General features: G+C 41.7%; 1 protein-coding gene across 1 annotated transcript in view; it reads right to left on the reverse strand.

The window, feature by feature from the left end:
• Positions 1 to 24,296, reverse strand: part of LOC121854894 (leucine-rich repeat extensin-like protein 5) — a 70,025-nt gene that overhangs the window by 45,037 nt on the left and 692 nt on the right. The gene's annotated exons all lie outside the window — the stretch shown is intronic.

The following is a 24,296-nucleotide window of genomic DNA, read 5'->3' on the forward strand; positions in this document are numbered from 1 at the left end:
TTTAACAATAGATGTGTGTGTGTGTGTGTGTGTGTGTGTGTGTGTGTGTGTGTGTGTGTGTGCAGTTGGCGAGTTGTTCGGTCTTCTCGGACTATTCCTTGACACTGGGTCATGCAGCTCGTTAACTTAGGGTGTGGTTGTTATGTTGGCGACAGCTTCTCAACCTTAAAAAAATTCACGCCTACAGTAGGTGACCTTTGGACCGGCCAACCTCGAAAACGAGGGGCAACCATTATTTACTTACTTTTTTTTATGGACAGACGTGTATGAGTAAATACAATTGCGTGTGTGTGTGTGTGTGTGTGTGTGTGTGTGTGTGTGTGTGTGTGTGTATGTGTGTGTGTAGGCCTGCACGTCTGTACGTACCCTTGTGTGTACACGCTCATGTCCCTTAACAAGACCACGTGTCCTTGAGTGTGTTTGTGTACTAAATATAAACATCAACTCGCTGCATTGTGTACGATCTGTTGTAGCCAGTGATGGGGAATTAAACGATGTGTGTGTGTGTGTGTGTGTGTGTGTGTGTGTGTGTGTGTGTGTGTGTGTCCGTGTGTGTGTGTGTGTGTGTGTAGGGAGTGTGTGTGTCTGTGTGTCTGTGTCTGTGTGTGTGTGTCTGTGTGTGTGTGTGTGTGTGTCCGTGTGTGTGTGTGTGTGTCTGTGTGTAGTGTGTGTCTGTGTGTCTGTGTGTGTGTGTCTGTGTGTGTGTGTGTGTGTCTGTGTGTGTCCGTTTGTGTGTGTGTGTGTCTGTGTGTAAGGTGTGTGTCTGTGTCTGTGTGTCTGTGTGTGTGTGTGTGAATGTGTGTGTGTGTGTGTGTGTGTGTGTGTGTGTGTGTGTGTGTGTGTGTGTGTGTGTGTGTGTGTGTGTGACCATGAGCTGTTTTATATACTAAGCTGAGTAAATTATGATGGTAATTTTGTTGTTTGATAAGTCAAGGTAAAGCTCTCAATGAGAAGGAGGGAGGTGGGAAGGGGTAGGTCTGAAGGGAAGGAAGGAAGGAAGGAAGGAAGGAAGGGAGGGAGGGAGGGTAGGTATTGTGCAGGGAGAGGAAGAAAGAAGGGGAGGATAACATGGAAGGGACGGAAGGGAAACCAAAGAAGAAAGGAACAAATGGAACAGGATAATAAACAATTCAGAATATAAAAATTTTCTCCCTACTTCTACCCTCCTTCCCATCACTTCCCCTCCCTACACTAAACCTATATCCCCTTCACCACCCATCCATTACCCTTCCCCCCATCCCCACCCTTCCTCTCATAACCCCCCCCCCCGTTCCCATCTCCTCAATATACTCCCCTATCCTCATCTCTCCCCCTATTCTCCCCATCTCCCATTCCTCAGGGTGACCTTCACTTTGTTTACCTGGCTCAACTTGTTAATTGGAGACACAAAAGGTGACACGATCTTGGCTGCATTCTGGCGTGGCTACACCCCACTCTGTATACACCCTGTGTGTGTGTGTGTGTGTGTGTGTGTGTGTGTGTGTGTGTGTGTGTGTGTGTGTGTGTGTGTGTGTGTGTGTGTGTGTGTGTGTGTGTGTGTGTGTGTAGAGAGAGAGACATCAATAAATGGAGATAAAGAAATGAGAGAGAGAGAGAGATAGAGACACGCACGAGGGAGAGATAAAAAAATAGAAGAATATATGGATAAGTGGGTACAGTAAAAAGACATACAGTTAATTGGCATAGATAGATAGATAGAAAGATAGATAGGTAGATAGATAGATAGATAGATAAGGATATAAATACCCAGACAAAGAGAGACTAAAAATGGCTATATACCTCTTCTTGTTTCCTTATGTCATAACCCCGTCGGCCTTGTAGCAGCCATATGGTGTGACGCTGTGATAGGGTGTGGTGAGGTATGTGGCAGTGTGTGTGTGTGTGTGTGGGGGGGGTGGCGGTGGTATGGTATGAGACTGGGGTAAGGTGTGGCATGGGGCTGGGGCAAGGTGTGGTATGAAGACCAGGGTGTGGTATGAAGCTGAGGTAGGGTGTGGTATGCGGGACAAGGGTGTGGTGGTACTGAATTACTCTCATAAACACAAACTATCCTAAAATCCTTGAACCAAACACCAAATATGACTTTAATATATTCACTAATAAATCACAACGCCTTTCTTTCACCTTGTATCTTTATATCAAAATACTTATTGCATATTATATATGTATATACACATGCCTTGGTGTCAACAGTATACAATCTGGTGAAAATAATACCACAGTTATAAAATACTAAATACGTGTTAGTTGACTTAAGAATATGGAACACTCGTAGCACTTAACACATTGTACTCGACCCATCACCTCGCCACCAGCCATTGTTTACATTAATCAGCTGACAGTCACAACATAGATGGTAGAGTTATCGTGTACCCTGCAGGAGGTGTCTCTGTGTTCACCGCCGTTTTCCTGGTACTTTTTTTTGTTGCTCTCGGTACCTTAACTTCCGGTACTGTTGGCGCCTTGTTCACCCTGATGTTAATTTCCAGTATTTTGGGTTAATTTCACCCTCCCCCTGTACCGCTGGCTTCCGCTGTTGTTAAAAGAGCTGGTAATGGTTAACTTTTTGTATTGTTATATATTACCATCTACAGTTATTAAATTTGTTGCTGACACTGATTCTGTAGTTGCTGACGTTAAATTTGTTGCTGACACTGATCCTGTAGTTGCTGACGTTAAATTTGTTGCTGACACTGATTCTGTAGTTGCTGACACTGATCTTATGGAAGTTGATGTTAAATTTGTTGCTGAAGTTAACCTCCCAAGCGCCTTAACTTGCAGGTAATATAAGTGTTGTCACCACTGATGTTAAATTATGGTAATAAATGTTAATAACAGTTATTTACAATACACCAAACACTAGTATTAAACCTGCGGCTGTGATGTTAATGCTCATTGTGTTATTTCTAACCAGTGTTCAGTTTATTCTTGTTCTCTGTCAATAACTGTAACGTAACACGAGGAAAAAATTAATGACATTGCTTGTTGTCAATAACTGGTTTAATCCCTTGAGTACGGTTATTTAATCAATTGAGTACGATGATGTAACCCCTTGAGTACGATGATGTAACCCCTCGAGTACGATGAGTATACCCCTTAAGTACGATTATTTAACCACTTGAAAACTATACAACATAATCCCTTGAGTACGATATAACCCCATTTAATACCTTGAGTACAAACACTCGCACCCTTGAGTACAAAAGATGATATTTTCTGATAAACTCAGTAATTCTGTCTCATACACTGGGTCCATATATAAACATTTGCCAGTAATTAGGGAGTGGTTATGTGTGGTAGTGTGGCTATGTGTGGTAGTGTGGTCAAGTAGTAGTAGTAGTAGTGTGGCTATGTGTGGTAGTGTGGCCAGAACGGGAGTATCATTGGATATCGTTACTTAAACCACACCCTGGCACAAAGTCACCCACATCCCTCCCTACCCCCCCTCCCCACTGACCTTTTATCCACACCCATCCCTCTTCTTCCAATTATCATCCATGCTTCCTCTTCCTTCATTCATTCTTCCTATTCCTCTCATTTACCTCTACCACCTTATTCCCCCTTATCTTCCCTCCTATTATTTTCCCTTGTCTCTCCTCCCGATTTCTCTGCTTCCCCTTTTCTCTCCTTTCCTTTCATATTCATTCCCTCTCTTCCCCTTTCTCACCCATTCCTTCCCCTTTCTCACCCATTCCCACCCCTTCCTCTCCCTCCTCACTTGGCATCCCGCACCAACAGGTAAGAATTAACGTCACTACAAATAAACAGACTAATAAAAATTGTCACACAGTTACGATTTCAAGGACAGACTGATGTGTTGTTTTGGCCCCTTTACAATACCTCAAGGTCGTCTCAGGGGTTGGGTTGGGGGTTAAGGGGAAGAGGGGGGGGGTGGGACCTGATTTCAAGAGGCAAAGGGATTAACGGCTGGAAGGGGCGAGGACTTGCTTCACGCCACGCCCTCTGCAGTACAGTATTAAACAACAAGGACATCATCTACAGGTACAGTGACTCAAGGAAACAATGTAGATGACCCTTTGAGGATGATGGTTTATGTTATATAACCCTTTGAGGATGATGGTTTATGTTATACAACCCTTTGAGGATGATGGTTTATGTTATACAACCCTTTGAGGATGATGGCTTATGTTATATAACCCTTTGAGGATGATGGTTTATGTTAAATAACCCTTTGAGGATGATGTTTTGTGTTGTATAACCCTTTGAGGATGATGGTTTATGTTATATAACCCTTTGAGGATGATGGTTTATGTTATACAACCCTTTGAGGATGATGGTTTATGTTATATAACCCTTTGAGGATGATGGTTTATGTTATATAACCCTTTGAGGATGATAGCTTATGTTATATAACCCTTTGAGGATGATGGTTTATGTTATATAACCCTTTGAGGATGATGGTTTATGTTATATAACCCTTTGAGGATGATGGCTTATGTTATATAACCCTTTGAGGATGATGGTTTATGTTATATAACCCTTGAGGATGATGGTTTATGTTTATAACCCTTGAAGATGATGGTTATGTTATATAACCCTTTGAGGATGATGGTTGTTATATAAACTGTGAGGATGATGGTTATGTTATGTAACCCTTGAGGATGATGGTTTATGTTATGTAACCCTTTGAGGATGATGGTTTATAACCCTTTGAGGATGATGGTTTATGTTATGTAACCCTTTGAGGATGATGGTTGTGTAACCCTTTGAGGATGATGGTTTGGTGTTACCCTTGAGTGATGATGTAACCCTTGAGGATGATGGTTTATGTTATATAACCCTTTGAGGATGATGGTTGTTATATAACCCTTTGAGGATGATGGTTTATGTTATATAACCCTTTGAGGATGATGGTTTATGTTATGTAACCCTTTGAGGATGATGGTTTATGTTATGTAACCCTTTGAGGATGATGGTTTATGTTATGTAACCCTTTGAGGATGATGGTTTATGTTATATAACCCTTGAGGATGATGGTTTATGTTATATAACCCTTTGAGGATGATGGTTTATGTTATGTAACCCTTTGAGGATGATGGTTTATGTTGTATAACCTTGAGGATGATGTTTTGTATTATATAAATCTTTTGAGGATGATGGTTGTTATATAACCCTTTGAGGATGATGGTTTATGTTATATAACCCTTTGAGGATGATGGTTTATGTTGTATAACCCTTGAGGATGAGGTTTTATGTTATATAACCCTTGAGGATGATGTTTTGTTGTATAACCCTTTGAGGATGATGGTTGTTATATAACCCTTTGAGGATGATGGTTGTTATATAACCTTTGAGGATGATGGTTTATGTTGTATAACCCTTTGAGGATGATGTTTTGTGTTATATAACCCTTTGAGGATGATGGTTGTTATATAACCCTTGAGGATGATTTAGGTTATATAACCCTTGAGGATGATGGCTATTATGTTATATAACCCTTGAGGATGATGGTTTATGTTATGTAACCCTTTGAGGATGATGGCTTATATATAACCCTTTGAGGATGATGGTTTATGTTATATAACCCTTTGAGGATGATGGTTTATGTTATATAACCCTTTGAGGATGATGGTTTATGTTATATAACCCTTTGAGGATGATGGTTTATGTTATACAACCCTTTGAGGATGATGGTTTATGTTATATAACCCTTTGAGGATGATGGTTTATGTTATACAACCCTTTGAGGATGATGGTTTATGTTATACAACCCTTTGAGGATGATGGTTTATGTTATATAACCCTTTTAGGATGATGGTTTATGTTGTATAACCCTTTGAGGATGATGGTTTATGTTATATAACCCTTTGAGAATGAAGGTTTATGTTATATAACCCTTTTAGGATGATGGTTTATGTTGTATAACCCTTTGAGGATGATGGTTTATGTTATACAACCCTTTGAGGATGATGTTTTATGTTGTATAACCCTTTGAGGATGATGGTTTATGTTATACAAGCCTTTGAGGATGATGGCTTATGTTGTATAACCCTTTGAGGATGATGGTTTATGTTATATAACCCTTTGAGGATGAAGGTTTATGTTATACAACCCTTTGAGGATGATGGTTTATGTTGTATAACCCTTTGAGATGATGGTTTATGTTGTATAACCCTTAGGATGATGCATGTTATATAACCCTTTGAGGATGATGGTTTATGTTGTATAACCTTGAGGATATGGTTTATGTTGTATAACCCTTGGATGATGGCTATGTTTATATAACCCTTGAGGATGATGGTTTATGTTATATAACCCTTGAGGATGATGGTTTTATGTTATATAACCCTTGGGATGATGGTTTATGTTATAACCCTTAGGATGATGGTTTATGTTATATAACCCTTTGAGGATGATGGTTGTTATATAACCTTGAGGATGATGGTTTATGTTGTATAACCCTTTGAGGATGATGGTTTATGTTATATAACCCTTTGAGGATGATGGTTTATGTTGTATAACCCTTTGAGGATGATGGTTTATGTTGTATAACCCTTTGAGGATGATGGTTTATGTTATATAACCCTTTGAGGATGATGGCTTATGTTATATAACCCTTTGAGGATGATGGTTTATGTTATATAACCCTTTGAGGATGATGGTTTATGTTATATAACCCTTTGAGGATGATGGTTTATGTTATGTAACCCTTTTAGGATGATGGTTTATGTTATATAACCCTTTGAGGATGATGGTTGTTATATAACCCTTTGAGGATGATGGTTTAATGATAAGGTCTTGATATAATACTCCATACTTAACCCCCTCTTTTTTACTTATATTTAATACTTTTAATACATGATTATAGGAAATTATATTACCGGTGAATATTATATTGTTGACCCCTTCACTACTTAACTGACGCCCAACGATCTTATCCAGCACAGAGAGACGAGTGGTTGATACTAGTCATGTGGACACTTTATTTCTACAATATTCTGGTGAAATTATACGTCTCTTAAGGATCTGATTATAGGGTCTATTGTAGGTAGGTTATAAGACTTGGTTATATATATATTTGTGTGAGGAGAGTGAGGAGAGTGAGGAAAGTGAGGAAAGAATTCATCACGAGGGTTAAGTGGGGGTGATGGTGACGTTAACACTTGGCAAAGGGGTGTGTTGTGTGCTGATGAGGGAGAACTGTTGGCACGCACACACACACACACACACACACACACACACACACACACACACACACACACACACACACACACACACACACACACATTTATTTCCCAAAAAGCAAATATCCCTTCCCCACACACATGCAATTTCCTTCCTTCTCCCCACTCACAAATTCTCAGCCCCCTCCCTAATACACAGCCCAAATAAAAACAAGGAAGTGAGACGAAGACGACCAAACTAGTTCCTGTCCCTGACGAGTCTCGCGACGAAGTAAAGACTGGTTTAGTGGGTGTGGGAGTCTGGTACGACTACTACTACAACTACTACTACTACTATTACTGACATCTACAACTAATACAACTACTTTTTTTAACGTGGCCCCTAACGTTCCCTACTGCTACTACTACTACTACCGTCTACTACTATACTATTATCATTACTAATGCTATTTCTACTGCTACTATTATTATCATCACTACCACGGCTACTACTACTATTACTACACCTACTAATATTACTACTAACAATATCATTAATACTACACCTACAATTTTAATACTACCGCCACCATTATTATTACTTATACTGTACTACAAGCAATAGTAATATTATCAATATGACTACTAATTTCCTCCTACCACCCACCTCCTCCTAGCACACCTCCTAGCACCACACCTTCTCCTAGCACCACACCTTCTCCTAGCACCACACCTCCTAGCACCACACCTCTCCTCCTCTAGCACCACCTCCTCCTACCCTCCTAGCACCACACCTCCTCCCAGCACCACACCTCCCTCCTAGCACCACACCTCTCCCTCCTTCTAGCACCACACCTCTCCTCCTCCTAGCACCTCCTCCTAGCACCACACCTTCTCCTCCTTCTAGCACCACACCTCCTAGCACCACACCTTCTCCTCCTCCTTCTAGCACCATACCTTCTCCTCCTCCTCCTACCACCACACCTCCTCCTCCTCCTCCTCCTACCACATCACCTCCTACTCCTACCAGTATTCCTCCTCCTCCAATTAATTTAACCGTTAGGTGTTGCGTTACTTACGCCAGTCCAGTTTTAACTGCGTTGCTTGTGAAAAACTGGCTTGGCACAGCAGGTTTTGTGTGTGTGTGTGTGTGTGTGTCTGTGTGTGTGTGTGTGTGTGTGTGTGTGCAATTGAGTGGATGTCGATACGTGACTTCAAGCATATCAGCCTGTTTTCGTGTACCTGCCGTGTACATAACACGGCGTGGCGGGCCTCAGAGGGCGACCTTGAGACAGTACTAGAATTGAGGGAGCTCAACACAATCCCTCCCCCTCTCTTACCTCCTCCATCACCTCCTACGTAGTTTATGGAGAGAGAGAGAGAGAGAGAGAGAGAGAGAGAGAGAGAGAGAGAGAGAGATAGAGAGAGAGAGAGAGAGAGAGAGAGAGAGAGAGAGAGAGAGAGAGAGAGAGAGAGAGAGAGAGAGAGAGAGAGAGAGACTATAACAACTGAAAACAAGAATAATGAAATAGAATAATGAAGAACTAGAAAAAACCAGATAACTAGAATAACATAGAACCGGAATAACAGTAATCACAATAAAGAAGAACTAGAATAACGGGTGATAACGAGAACAAAGTGTGTGTGTGTCTGTGTGTGTGTAATTCAAATATCCCAGGTTAGGATAGGATGGATTAAATTAAATGAACTAACTTAAGTCACTGACAGGTTAAATTAGATCAGATCAGGTTAAGTCAGGGAAGCTTTGGTTAAGTCAGGGAAGCTTAGGTTAAACCAGGGAAACTTAGATTAAGTTTCAGGTAGATTAAAGTAAGTTACTGTGAGTTAAGCGAGACGAAGATGGGTTGTGTTAAGTTGCATTAGTTAGGTTACCTGTAAAGTTAGGTTAAGTTAAATTAGGTTAGATTAGGCTAGGTTAAGTTAGGGATTAGTTATTATATTAAATAATTAATCATCTTAGGTAAAGTCTTGCATTATGTTAAACTAAATTAGAATAGGTTAAGTGACATCACGTTAGTAAACATTTCAGCCAATAATCAATAGGAGTGTCGACCTTGAGAGCAGTTCGCCATGGCACGTGACGTCAATGCCTCGAGAAGGAGAAAATACCGAAAATTCTTAAGTGATAAAAATGAGTCAAAATTCTTCTCCTGAAATAACCAAACAAACCCCAACGTGTAATAAAAATAGGTAAATAAAGTCGTGAAGATATCGAAATAAATAAATAAGGAATGAAGTGATTAATAAAATACTGAAAAATAACTCAAAGGAATTATAGGAACTAACCTGTCGAGTACTACAATAATTAACCTCTAGAGTAGGATGAATCAACAACCCCTTGAGTACAATATCCTCTTACTCAGGGAATAGGATGTCGTATTCAAAGGGCTCCAGCATCGCGCACTCTGTCTCTTTGTACTCGTGAGGCTAAGTATCTACTATCTCTCTGAACTCATGGCGATATCTATCTATCTATCTATCTATCTATCTATCTATCTATCTATATCTATCTATCTCTGGTGAATATTTCCGGATTCCAGTGAGAACATCTGCTTGGGTGGTGGTGGAGCCTTGATCATAGTGCCAGTGATATGATGTAATGCAACAGAATGGGTACCAACACCGGATGTACCAGTGTGTGTGTGTGTGTGATGGGGCAGAGGGAGGGAAGGGGGAGAAGCACTCAACATTCAAGTAGTGACTCACACCTCAGATACGCCCTCCCGTTGTCAGGTCATGTGCTGTTAGTGTGACATAACCATGAGTCATGTTAAACTTGAAGTAGCTTTTCGTTGTGTTTGCTTGTGTTGACTGTATTACTAAACATCTACTGTAACACTGAAGATATCACTTGTTGTTAGGTGTTGTAACCATGACAACACCCCCCCCCACCCCCCACATACACCTCTAATGATGGATGCTGCGATACACATCATGTACACACAACACCCAGATGAGTGTCTTGCTTTGTAGTGTAGTCACAGCCCTGGCAGGAGGGGAGGGGGGGGGGGTAGGGAAGAGGAGGGGGGTAGGGGAAGGTAGGGAGAGGAGGGAGTGGAAGAGGGGAGTAAGGAAAGGAAGGAAGGTAGGGGAAGAAAAGGGAAAGGAGGGGGGGAGAGGAAGTAGGGGTAGAGGGAAGGTAGGGGGAAAGGGGAAAGGAGGGGGAGAAGGGGAACAGCGAAAGGGGGGGGGATAGGGGAGGAAGTGGAGGAGAGGAAGAAGAAGACTAACCAAGAGAGTGAATAATAAAGGCATTAGATAACGAAGGAAAAGAGAAACACTGAAGTGAGTAAAGAAGGGTGAATAAAAGTGAACAACAAAGGGTGAATAAGTGAACAAAAGTGAGCAATAAAGGGTGAATAAAAGTGAACAACAAAGGGAGTAATGAATGGATTAATGAGAAATTGATAAATTACTAACGGTACAAATAACTAAATTGGATGAGTAAAGAATGATAGATTAAAGAAAGAGAATAAAGAGAGAGAATAGAGAGAAGAGATTAAAGAGAGAAAGATTAGAGAGAATGGAGATAGAGAAGAGAGAAAATAAAGAGAGGAGAGAAATAAAAGAATAGGAGAGACTCGTTATTAACATAAAATAATGGCAATTGCAAAATAACGAAACATGAAAAAAAATATTACGTAACGAAGTAAACAAAATAATTGAAAAAAGAGAAAACAACGAAAACAAAAATCAATAAATATCGAAAACAACAAAACCAAAAATAAATAAATATCGAAAAACAACAAAACAAAAAATCAATAATTATAAAAAAAAAGACAAAACCCAAAATAAAAAAACATCGAAAAACAACAAAACCAAAAGTCAATAAATATCGAAAAACAACAAATCCAAAAATCAATAAATATCGAAAAACAACAAATCCAAAAATCAATAAAAATAAAAAAACATCAAAACCCAAAATCAATAAACATCGAAAAACAACATTACCCAAAATCGAAAAAACTAATAAATAAATAAAATAAAATAGAAAATATAATGGCGAAAAAAATCGATAAAAAAGAAACATATTGATAACGAGGTGAAAATATTATATAATTCACATAACCTGCAGTAAGTCCCAGTAAACAACAGCCCAAGGTCCACCTGTTCACCTTCACTAGGAATACTTAATGACACTCGGGTGATAATCAGTACAGAATACCTGTAAATGGTGGAGGAGGAGAATGCATGTAAATGGAGGAGGAAGAGGAAGAAGAGGTAGAGGGGGAGGGGGGGGAGGGAAGGAGAGCATATGACTAACCACAGTATAATAAGGAAGAGAAGAGGAGAAGAAGAGAAGAGAAGAGAAGAGAATGAAAGACAATAAAAAGGGAAGAAATCTAAATAAATAAATCATACAAATGAAATAAATAACATATATAACATAGATAAATAATTTATAGAAATAAATTAAATCAAAGAAATTAAAATAAGATAAAGAACGACAAACAGACACAAGGAGGTGGCGGGAACAAGGAGGGAAAAACACAAGGAGGTGACGATGACCTTGGGCTTACTTAAGTCTTGTCTAGCCATCCTGGGCAGCCGAGAGTGGAGGCGGGCAGGGGGGAGAGGCGGGTAGGGGGGAGACGGGAGAGGGGGGGAAGGTTTTTAGTTTAACAAATTTATTGACAAAGCTTGGAGTATAGTTTGCCTATTGTGAGTAATTCAGTCAGGTCTTGACACTGAGGGTGGTATCACTTCTCACTGCCACGCAGGACAGAGGTTCATACACAAAGGAATAGATCATATTCATTAGCAGTATATATAGGTCAGAGTCATGTGGGTGATGTCACTGTTCACTGCCATGCAGGACAGTGGTTCATATACATTGGACGTCATATTCTAATTGAGGACTAATCAACGTGGGCTAGCAGCAAATTTGGGATAAACAGCAAGAATGTCCTCAAGCACCCCCGATTCAATGTAGTAATTACAAAGTTCGTGGTACAATAAGCCAGGTGGCCTGAAGTCTTTGACAGTGTCACATTCAATAATATAGTGTTCAAGTGTATGCTTTAAAGGTTTATCACAAGGGAGAGGGGAGAGAGGTAGGAGGCAAGGGGAAGAGGAGGGGAGATGGAGGAGTGAGAGTAGGAGAGATAGAACGGTAAGGGGGCAAGGGGAACGAGAGATGGGAAAGGGAGGCGGCGAAGGGAGAGTTGATGCGAGTAGGTGAGATAAAGAAAAAGGTGGGGGAGAGGGAGAGAAGGAGAGAGATGGACAGAATTAATCGAAAGAAAGGAAGAGGGAAGAGGGCAAGAAAGGGAGAAAAGACGAGGGACAAATTTGGTATTGGGGAGAAAAGGAGAGAGAGAGAGAGAGAGAGAGAGAGAGAGAGAGAGAGAGAGAGAGAGAGAGAGAGAGAGAGAGAGAGAGAAAGAGAGAGAGTTGTTGTTTTGCTCAGGTAAACAACTTAACTAACAAGCTTGATCAACACAACTTTACCTAATCCTGGCAGGTAAGTCAGGTCTTAAGACTCGAGTGTGTGTGTGTGTGTGTGTGTGTGTGTGTGTGTGTGTGTGTGTGTGTATTGCCATCAGGGATCCTGGGCTTATAATTATACTAACAAGGTCTTAGCGAGTTACCAACGTGATAGATAGACAGACAGATAAAAAGATAGCTAGATAGATATTAATTCTGTCAAATCGTCATACAAGGTCAATAGTTCAGTAAATACATAAGAAATATAACACAACCAATGGTAAACGATGAGCCGATTCAATCAACAACAGAACAAGAAAATCACTGAAAGCTGGGGTGTTAAATTTTTCACTGGGGTCCCTATTTTCCTAGTAATCTATTCATTCATACTTATAATACAGTAATCTATTCATACATACACTTAGAATACAGTAATCTATTACTTCACACACTTATAATACAGTAATCTATTCATTCATACACTTATAATACAGTAATCTATTCATTCACACACTTATAATACAGTAATCTATTCATTCATACACTTATAATACAGTAATCTATTCATTCATACACTTATAATACAGTAATCTATTCATTCATACACTTATAATACAGTAATCTATTCATTCATACACTTATAATACAGTAATCTATTCATTCATACACTAAGTGTGTCTCGTCTACGAAACAAGAAAAACTCGTAATATTCTGAGGTGTCAAGTTAAAGCGGCGGCACACTAGCATCACAGTTATTGGTTCAAGACGGTCAGGCGGGAAGGATAAGTTTAGTGTGAAGGAGACGGGCTAGAAAATTGACGGTTCGAGGAAAAAACGACGGAAACCGGGAAATTTGACGGGAAAAAGTGCTAGTGTGACGCCGTCTTTAGGAAGAGAAGTTGAAGTAAACGTTTCACGTCACAAATGAAACGTTTCGGAGCATTCTTGACATGAAGTTTACTAACAAGCATTATGAGAATAACACACACAGTAATGTACTCGTATACAAACCCCTATTATTATTATTATTTACCCCCACACTAAAAAAAAATAATAAAATACACACAAAAATATATACCTTTCTATATTATTTAAAACAAACGTTCACACAGACAAACATTTACTCAACAATATAGTATAAAAGATGTGCTAGTGAGACATAGAGGAGGCCAGCCAGTCAAGGGGGCTGAGGGAGCAAGATAACAGACTGACCACAGCCCGTGTGTGTGTGTGTGTAGCGGTCCATCAGAAATAACTGGCTCCCAAAAAACTGTCTGGCGGTAAAACATCTGACTCACTCACTCACATACTCACACTCACTGACTGACTCACACTCACTGACTGACTCACACTCATCAAGTCCGCAGTGCTCCCTTCTCTATCTATCTGCCCACTATACTTATCGATTACAACCATAGACTTCCACTATTTTACCACACTTGATCAATTCACCACACACCACACCACACCACACCACACACCATTTTATTTAATTTTGCTGCGGACAACAGCTAGTTTATTGTGCACCCCATACTCCTCCTGTGAGCGGTAGCGTAAAAAGGATTACAGAGAAGAGGTCACAAAAGGTCAGCATAACTAACTCCAGTGGTCAGGATATTATGACAATGAATGTTACAGAGTATTTCCAGTACATTGTTTGTTTAAGTAAGTACATAGAATTTTGATTAGGTACTAGATGCGAAGTGTGGATACAGCCTTAGTACAGTATATCAGCTATCTTGTCATCAGAGATAAAGTGCTGTGCCATTGTATACACAGTGTGCTTGGATCTATCTCTATAAGGTTCTATTTTTTCACAGTCTAAGACGTAGTGTTGGAGTGTGTGGCCATATGTCTGGCCACACACTTTACATTTAGTCTTGTTCACACCTGCCTGAGGAACATACTGCCAGAGGTACTTATATCCTGACCTTAGTCTAGTTGTTACAACATCTTGTGATCTAGTGATCTTTTTACTTGCTCCATATACATGTTTTATTTGATACATCTCATCATGTTAAACAATGGATCGACTGGTGCCTATTTGCACTTGTCTACTGGCTTCAAATTTATCAACAAGTTCTTTTCTGATTGCAGTTTTTAAGGTTCTGTTTGAGTCTCATATTGTACTCAACATTGTCATTATTGGACGCGAGTTTAGCTAAGGCATCAACTCTATCATGTTGACTAATGCCTCTGTGAGAGGGGATCCACAGCAGCTTCATCCTGATACCCCCGACCTCGTGGAAATAAACAAATCCGCTTTGTGAGGATGTGAGACGTGTTGGACTTTCATATCGGTGAGTATTAAGGCATAGATATCACAGACCTCATACAGTAACAAGACCAATTTATTTAGTTACGATGCTGTTGGACTTGTAAATTGGACTGTAATAAAGTGTTCGATATAGCATAACACAGGATGATTACAACACCGGAATGATTGATTGATATGATGAATTTTCACAGCGAGGATAACACCCGCAAGATAACCCGCAGTCACATGATGTCACACACAAGGGGCGGGAATTCCAGGCCAGGGTTTTCACTGTGTGTGTGTGTGTGTGTGTGTGTGTGTGTGTGTGTGTGTGTGTGTGTCAGGAGCCGGTGGGGGAATAATCCTCTCAACTAATCTGAGACTCAACACAATATACTGTACAATCACATTGGACAATATTTCTACTGGAGGAAATTTCACGGGGAAAAATTTCCTACTACAGAAAATCCTATTGGACAAAATCCTACAGCAGAAAATTCAATCAGAAAAAAAACTCGTTGAACGAAATTCTATTGGACAAAATCAAACCAAAGAAAATTCCATTGGACACAATTAATTTTTCAGAAAGAAAATTTAATTCAACAAAAATCTAAACAAAAAAAGGTTAACTGTACAAAATCCCACTATGGGAAAAAATGATACTGAAAAAAGTCTGGAAAAAACTATTTAGTGCAAAGCCTTCATCCTGAGGGAAAAAAATACCTGCTGCGATTTTGTTTAATTGGATTCAGTCTGGAGGAAAACCGATCTGTGGGCTTTTTTCTAGCATTTTTTCCTCTGTTGAGGGCGTCCCTTTGTCCCCAGCGAGGCAGCAGCAGGCGGCGGCGGCGGGGACAGGAGGAAGGCCAGACGGGCAAGGTAGACGGGTTGGTCAAGGTGTTGTCAAGGTCGATCCCCTGGCAGACAGCCCCATCCACAACTATCCACCTCAATACTGGGTGGATGGGTGGGGCCGTGGGTGCGTGGGGCCCTTAACCTCACGGTGAACTGGGTAGTTTAACCAAGAAGGTAAAACAGGTTTGTTGGTAATGAATGAATAAGGTAATCCGTCTGTACAAAAACACGCCCGTTATGAAGAAAATCGTCTCTAGGAATGAAAATTACTCCAGTTCTTAAGGTTCCTGCTGGTGAATGAACAGGTCCCTTAACTTCTAAATAAAAAGGTCGAAATAAATTTCCCTTAACTTCTAAAATAAACACCATCACTACCTGACCTTAATGAGCAGGTGCGTGAGATGAACAGAGCGTTACCTCAGGAGTGAAAAGGCTACCAACCTCTAGGACAGGTGAACAAGGTAACTACAGTATATATAATAATTTACCCAATAAACAGGTAAATATACTGGTGACTGGACAGGTTCCCATTACTAAGAATACGGGGCTTATAATACCAGTACCTTACTCCCGAGAACTGGTTATGTATACTGAATCACCCTGAGCTAGTGAAGACTTATTGTTTCAGCCAGGAAGTCAGTTAACTGATTCAGCTAAATATCATACAAGAGTTGACTGATTCAGCTAAATATCATACAAGAGTTGACTGATTCAGCTAAATATCATACAAGAGTTGACTGATTCAGCTAAATATCATACAAGAGTTGACTGATTCAGCTAAAATCTAATACTGTTTGAGAAGTTGAAGACCAAAGATGGAAATGTTGTGGTCACTATCGAATTAAGACTAACAGTAGGAAGAGGAGGCGTAATGCCAGTCACTTTAGGTTCAGTGAATTAGTCCAATAAGTATGTTATTTTAAGCCCTTGAGTACGATGACTTAATCCTTTGAGTACAATGACTTAACCCGAAGGGTACAGTGACAACCCCTTGAATATGATGACCTATATCCTAGAGTACGATGACATTATGACCCGTTAGTAATGAGGACCAATAGGATCACCTTGTTTGTGATTTACATAAGTGCAGAGTACAGGTAGATGAAAATATATCGAGCCGTAGTGTTAAGTTTGCGGACGACACGAAGATATTGGGAAGATAGCAAGTCAAGGCGGTGTCGCAACAATGCAGAAAGACCCGAATGAATTGTTCAAATGATCTTGAGACTGGCAATTGATCTGTGTTTCAATTTCAACAGTTTATTTCTTATTATAGGAAACGGGACCCTAGTGCTGTCACAAGGTTCCCCTGTACAACGTTACCAGAAGCATCTGTCAGGAGTGTCAAGTACATATAAATTAAATAATATAAAGGGTCTAAGGAAGGAAGGACATTCCCTCAAAATAACATCAATATTATTTATATGAAATATCTGGCCAGCATGCTGGTGATAAGCATCGTGCCTCTGTCAGGAGGTCAGGGAGTGGTGGTCCAGCAGGCGCCACCGAAGTGTTGTGTGCGAGGACATCTCAGGTTGTCGTGGATGAGTGCAGCTGTCTGCTCTCTTGCATAATACACAAGCAGGTTGCTCGGGGGAGGTGGGGATACCAATTTCTCAAGCAAAGCCGTACCAGATGAGCAGCAATTACGTCCCTCTTCTGCGACCCTTTCCCGTAGACCTTTAACATTACGAAATACAAGACCCAACACATAGGATACAACAACCCCAACCACAACTATTCTGTTAATAACACTTTCACTAAGGTGATTTCGGAACTATGTCAACTCGATTATCCAATTAGACTGAGGGCCTTAGGACTAACAACCCTTCAGACAAAGCACAATAGGGCAGATCTCATTGCCACATTCAAAATACTGAAAGGGATGGAAAAAGTGAACCTGGGCCATTTCTTTGTTATGTCACGCACCACCAACACGAGGGAACACAACTACTAGCTACTATCATGCACAACGAATACAAGGAAATACTTTTCACGCAGAGGCTGGTAGATCTACAGTATGGAACGGTCTGCCATCCCAAACTGTGGAACCAAGAAGAGTATTGGGCTTCAGAATAGCCCTTGAAAATATTATCAAGAATAATGGAGGGATCCTACATAGGTTAGGTTAGTTTAGGGACTGGGGCCAATCTGACTAGTTTACCTTCGAAACTGTACAGTGTTCTCAATAATTTACTCTACGTGGGTAATGCTGATACGATTTAGAACTACTTTTGACTTCAACAGTCCAGGAAGTCACCAGTTAAGGAAGTTTTACAACTAAACCTGAGTTCTCTCCCAACGTGGTTTTTATGACTACACCTGACTTCAACACCTGAGCGGGCAAGTTTATAAGACTACTATACCTGACTTCAATACCTGTGCAATTTTATAAGACTACACCCACTACTCCTGACTTTAACACCTAACCAAGTTTTCAAGACAAATTCAGTACACACATGACGTCACCCACTACACCTGACTTCACCATCCAGATAATTTTCAAAACAACACCCATTACACACCTGACTTCACCATCCAGGTAATTTTCAAAACTACATCCTCTATACCTGACTCCACTAAGCCAGGGAAGCGTTATAGTCATACCTGACGCCACGACCAGCTGAGGAAGTTGGCCAGACGAGGAAAAAGAGGGAGGAGGGTGAGATGTTCCAGCTTGGTGACCACAACAACTACCGCCACTTCCTGAAACATCTCCACGCATCTGTAGCTCTTAGAGTCATCATAACTGTACTGCAGGAGGGGGGTGGGGTGAAGGATGGGGGAAAGAGGGGAAAGGAATGGAGGGAAAGGAGGGAGGGATGGATGATAAAAGGAAGGGACGGAGGGAGAGAAAGAACAGGAAGAAAGGAAGGAGGGAGAGAGAGAGAGAGAGAGAGAGAGAGAGAGAGAGAGAGAGAGAGAAGAAAGAGAAAGTTATTTTATCATTGACCACTAAGACTCCCGTTCGAATGTATGAGTCGTCTAGGAAGGGCGGTGGACCGTTCTTTGTGCTGATACTACTGCAGAGTCTTGGGGGTGACCTGGGTCTCACGGTGGCTGAGGCGACGCTATCCACGACACCCACACAAGTTGATAACGGGACGAAGATGCATGGTGAGGTGAGGCAAGGTTGGTGAGGGAGGGGTGGTGAGGGGTGGTGAGGAAGGGGTGGGTGAGGAGGGAGGGAGGAAGGGGTGGTGAGGGAGGGATGGGAGGAAGGGGTGGTGGGGAGGATGAGGAGGAAGGTGGTGGTGAGGAAGGGGTGGTGAGGGAGGGTTGGTGAGGGAGGGTGGTGAGGGAGGGATGGTGAGGAAGGGTGGTGAAGGAGGAGGGAGGTGGTGGAGGGATGGTGTGAAGGTGGTGAGGGAGGGATGGTGGGAGGAAGGGGTGGGGGAGGAGGGAGGTGGAGGAGGGAGGTGATGGTGAGGAGGAAGGGGTGGTGAGGAGGGGTGGGTGAGGGAGGGATGGGGGGGGAGGTGGTGAGGGAGGGGGGTGGTGAGGAGGGAGGGATGGGTGGTGAGGAAAAGGGGGGAGGTGAGGAAGGAAGGTGGTGAGGAGGGGAGGAGGGGGTGAGTGAGGGAGAGGAGGGATGGTGGGAAGGGGTGGTGGGAGGGTGGTGGGATGGTGGAGGAAGGGTGGTGAGAGGGGTGGTGAGGGGGAGGGATGGTGGAGAAGGGGTGGGGAGGGGAGGGAGGGAAGGGGTGGTGAGGAGGGCTGGTGAGAGGGATTGAGGAAGGGGGAGGAGGGGAGAGGAAGGTGGTGAGGAGGGTGGTGGAGGGAGGGATGGTGGTGGGGGGAGAGGAAGGTGGTGAGGATGGTGGGAGGGATGGTGAGAGGTGGTGAGGAGGGCTGGTGAGGAGGGATGGTGAGGGGTGGGAGGGAGGGGTGGTGAGGGAAGGGGTGGTGAGGAGGGATGGTGAGGGTGGGTGAGGAAGGTGGTTGGAGGAGGGGGGTGAGAAGGGGTGGGTGGGAGAAGGGTGGTGAGAGAGGGGTGGTGAGGAAGGGGGAGGGGAGGGATGGTGAGGAAGGGATGGTGAGGTAGGGGTGGTGAGGGAGGGATGGTGAGGAAGGGGTGGTGAGGGAGGGATGGTGAGGAAGGGATGGTGAGGTAGGGGTGGTGAGGGAGGGATGGTGAGGAAGGGGTGGTGAGGGAGGGATGGTGAGGAAGGGATGGTGAGGTAGGGGTGGTGAGGGATTGCAAGGAAGTGAAAGATGGTGAGGAAAGGATGAGTGGTGAGTGTTTGTGTGGGATGGTGAGGAAGGAGTAAGTGTTTGTGAGGAGTAGTGAGGAAGAGATGAGTATAGTGAAGGAGGGTGAATAAAAATATCCCTCTTATCTACATCAGAAATCACTAACTCATTAACATACAAATTATGACATCTAACAAATACACTACAAACCCGAAGTTAGTTTTCCCCCTCGTAAGTTAACACCCTAGACCTCTAACTCTAACTTAGTTAATCTAAGACGTGGATAACAGTTAACTCTTTACTAAACTAGATTCGTTGCCTCACTCAAACACACACACATACACACGCACACACACACACATAATACAGGGGAAAAAAATAAGAAGCTTTGAGAATTCGTGGCCAGAACAACGGCGATGTGTGTGTGTGTGTGTGTGTGTGTGTGTGTGTGTGTGTGTGTGTGTGTGTGTGTGTGTGTGTGTGTGTGTGTGTGTGTGTGTGTGTGTGAGAGAGAGAGAGAGAGAATAGAAAACTAGAAGAAAGAAAGAAAGAAAATTAAGAGAGAAAGAGACTGTCACAGTAACTAACACCTGTCACTTACCTGTCATTACCTGAGTGAAATGTCGGTCTCCCTGTCAGTGCTGTCTGTCCAGGTGTCAAGCTCAGGTTTTTTATGTCCAGTTTATTACATTTCGTGTTAACTATAGACTCAATGTCATGTGTGGAGTTAATGTGTCACGTGTCGACTACCATGTGTGGAGTTAATGTGTCATGTGTCGACTACCATGTGTGGAGTTAATGTGTCACGTGTCGACTACCATGTGTGGAGTGTGTCAGTTACATGTGTGGGTGTGTGTCATGTGTCGACTACCATGTGTGGAGTTAATGTCACGTGTCGACTACCATGTGTGGAGTTAATGTGTCACGTGTCGACTACCATGTGTGGAGTTAATGTGTCATGTGTCGACTACCATGAGTGGAGTTAATGTGTCATGTGTCGACTACCATGTGTGGAGTTAATGTGTCACGTGTCGACTACCATGTGTGGAGTTAATGTGTCATGTGTCGACTACCATGTGTGGAGTTAATGTGTCACGTGTCGACTACCATGTGTGGAGTTAATGTGTCACGTGTCGACTACCATGTGTGGAGTTAATGTGTCATGTCGACTACCATGTGGATGTGTAATGTGTCACGTGTCGCTACCATATGTTGGTTAATGTGTCGTGTCGACTACCATGTGTGGAGTTAATGTGTCATGTGTCGACTACCATGTGTGGAGTTAATGTGTCACGTGTCGACTACCATGTGTGGAGTTAATGTGTCATGTGTCGACTACCATGTGTGGAGTTAATGTGTCACGTGTCGACTACCATGTGTGGAGTTAATGTGTCACGTGTCGACTACCATGTGTGGAGTTAATGTGTCATGTGTCGACTACCATGTGTGGAGTTAATGTGTCATGTGTCGACTACCATGTGTGGAGTTAATGTGTCACGTGTCGACTACCATGTGTGGAGTTAATGTGTCATGTGTCGACTACCATGAGTGGAGTTAATGTAATGTGTCAACTGTGTCATGTGTCAAGTTAACATGCCATCTATCACTGTATTGTGTAAACTTACTGCATGTTTCATCTATCACTGTGTCATCTGGCATGCAGGTACCACTGTGTGTCAAGTGTCAAGTTTGTCATTTTGTGAATATCAGTCAGGTGTGTCATGTTTTGTAGGGAATATCATGTGTTAACTGTGTCCGTTACGTAAGATTATATACCTCATGACAGCTTCATATGTCACGCTTCAACACCTACTGTCATGTGTCATAACTGACCTGTCATACCATCTGCCACCCCTCGCCTTCACAAGCTCCTAGACTAAGCATAACAGGTGATGGGTGGTCTTGTTATTCTTGCTTTATCATTGTGAGTAGAACGAAGTTACGAAGAAGGAAGAAGAGAGAAAAAATGAAGAATGAAATAATAATAATAATAACAATAAAAACAACACTAACAATATTGGATGTTTGAATGAGACGAACGGATGAACTATATCAACAAGGGCTTAGTGCCTTCTGGCGGCTGAGCTAAGAAGAACACACTGCCAAGAGGTGACTGAAGCCATAACAACAACAACATTACACTACTCTTACCAAGAATAAAAAAAAATCACCTAAAAAATGTTTCTCCTGCTTGGTAAGGTTCTCACAGGAGGACGCTACCGGATAGTGAGGACACCTCCCCTCTTACGCAATGACCTTCTGGGTGCTGTACCACTCATGTCGCAAGATGGTGTGTGTGTGTGTGTGTGTGTGTGTGTGTGTGTGTGTGTGTGTGTGTGTGTGTGTGTGTGTGTGTGTGTTATCCTAGCATTACAGCAGAATCGGGGACGTGTGGGAGAGAGAGAGATCAAATTCATAAGTTTTGTCTCACTAAAAGACATAATTAACCTGTAGTATAATTTTCTCCTCATATAATACAACATTCCTTCACTACATGGCTACACGTTTACATCCCCTGATACATAAACACTACAGCGATACATACTTTTGACTCATCAATACAAAAAGTGTTCCATAGACGGTACAGCTCAAGATTCTAGGAGACATAGACGGTACAGCTCAAGATTCTAGGAGACATAGACGGTACAGCTCAAGATTCTAGGAGATATAGACGGTACAGCTCAAGATTCTAGGAGATATAGACGGTACAGCTCAAGATTCTAGGAGACAGAGACGGTACAAGTGACAACCAATGACACTATGACCTTGTGACAGGTGATAGCCAGGCTGACAGGGAGTCACGTAGCACCCATCAAGGTCACCTGCTGTACCTCCTTGTGTTTGACCTTCATTTATAGCCACCACCAGCCTCGCCTCATCCATCACCTGTCACATGCTTGTTATCTCACCCATCACACGTCTCACCCGTCACACACTTTCTGCCCGTCACACACTACTCATCAATAATTCCACCTGATACACTCTACCCGCAACGCACTTCACCCGTCACACACTTTCCGCCCGTCACACACTCCACTTAACCCGTCAGACTATATCACCTTAAATATAATCACCCTAACCTCCCCCACCCCCCTCCCCGTTAGCGTTTGGGTGGTTAGTAATTAGGTACATTAAGCTGGGAAGTCGGGCGAATCTTGAGGCGCGCAGAGATGAACTTTAAAGCTGTTTTATAAGCTTGAATAATTACGTTCAAGTTCAGTTAAAATTCGGTGGTATTATAGCATTGATAGACAGACAGACAGATAGATAAACCAGACAAACAAACACAGACAGGTAATTAAGTAAAATCATCATATACATTCACATTAGGTCAGTATCATTATATTACACAGTACATAAACAATATCAACAAGTGCAATACGTCGATCCAAACACGGAAGCCTTGAACAGAGAGCGGCCCTATTTTCATTGTATTACTGAACAAAAATCAGATCAACTCTAAGGTAAGATAACCAAATGTGATTTTTATTAACATTTTTCAAATATTTTAATATATGATAAATGTTTAATGTTTATAATGTGTTTTAGCTGGTTGGGATTAATACAATTATTTCATTTGGATAAAACTGGTAATTCTTCTAGTGGATATTGTATTAACCAATCACCACTGAGCGTCCCCAAGCCTCGGCCAATAGGATTAGGTTAATTCATATCTCTGGCATTCAGTATTACACAAACATACTGTAACAACACAAATACTATACCTATGATCTAAAATAATAAAATACACTTAAAAAATAAACTAATATTGATTTTTCGTCATTAGATAATGCTACTGTATATCTTGAATTAATAATACGACAAATATTTGGCTATATTTCACTAATTGCCTGAAGGTTACACACCGTGGCTAATTTCACCTGAATAACACACCCTAATGCAATCCTAACGTTAGGGTGTCTAATCTTCAGGTGATCCTTTCAGGGTTTCTACCTAACCTAACAAAACCTATCACAACCAAAGTCTTAACCTAACAAAACCTATCACAACCAAAGTCTTAACCTAACTAAACCTATCACAACCAAAGTCTTAACCTAACAAAACCTATCACAACCAAAGTCTTAACCTAACTAAACCTAACACAACCAAAGTCTTAACCTAACAAAACCTATCACAACCAAAGTCTTAACCTAACAAAACCTATCACAACCAAAGTCTTAACCTAACAAAACCTATCACAACCAAAGTCTTAACCTAACAAAACCTATCACAACCAAAGTCTTAACCTAACAAAACCTATCACAACCAAAGTCTTAACCTAACTAAACCTATCACAACCAAAGTCTTAACCTAACAAAACCTATCACAACCAAAGTCTTAACCTAACTAAACCTATCACAACCAAAGTCTTAACCTAACAAAACCTAACCTAACTGACCTAACCTACCCAAAGGTCT

The sequence above is a fragment of the Homarus americanus genome, unplaced genomic scaffold (assembly GCF_018991925.1).
Source record: "Homarus americanus isolate GMGI-L3 unplaced genomic scaffold, GMGI_Hamer_2.0 scaffold35383, whole genome shotgun sequence".
NCBI lineage: Eukaryota > Metazoa > Arthropoda > Malacostraca > Decapoda > Nephropidae > Homarus > Homarus americanus.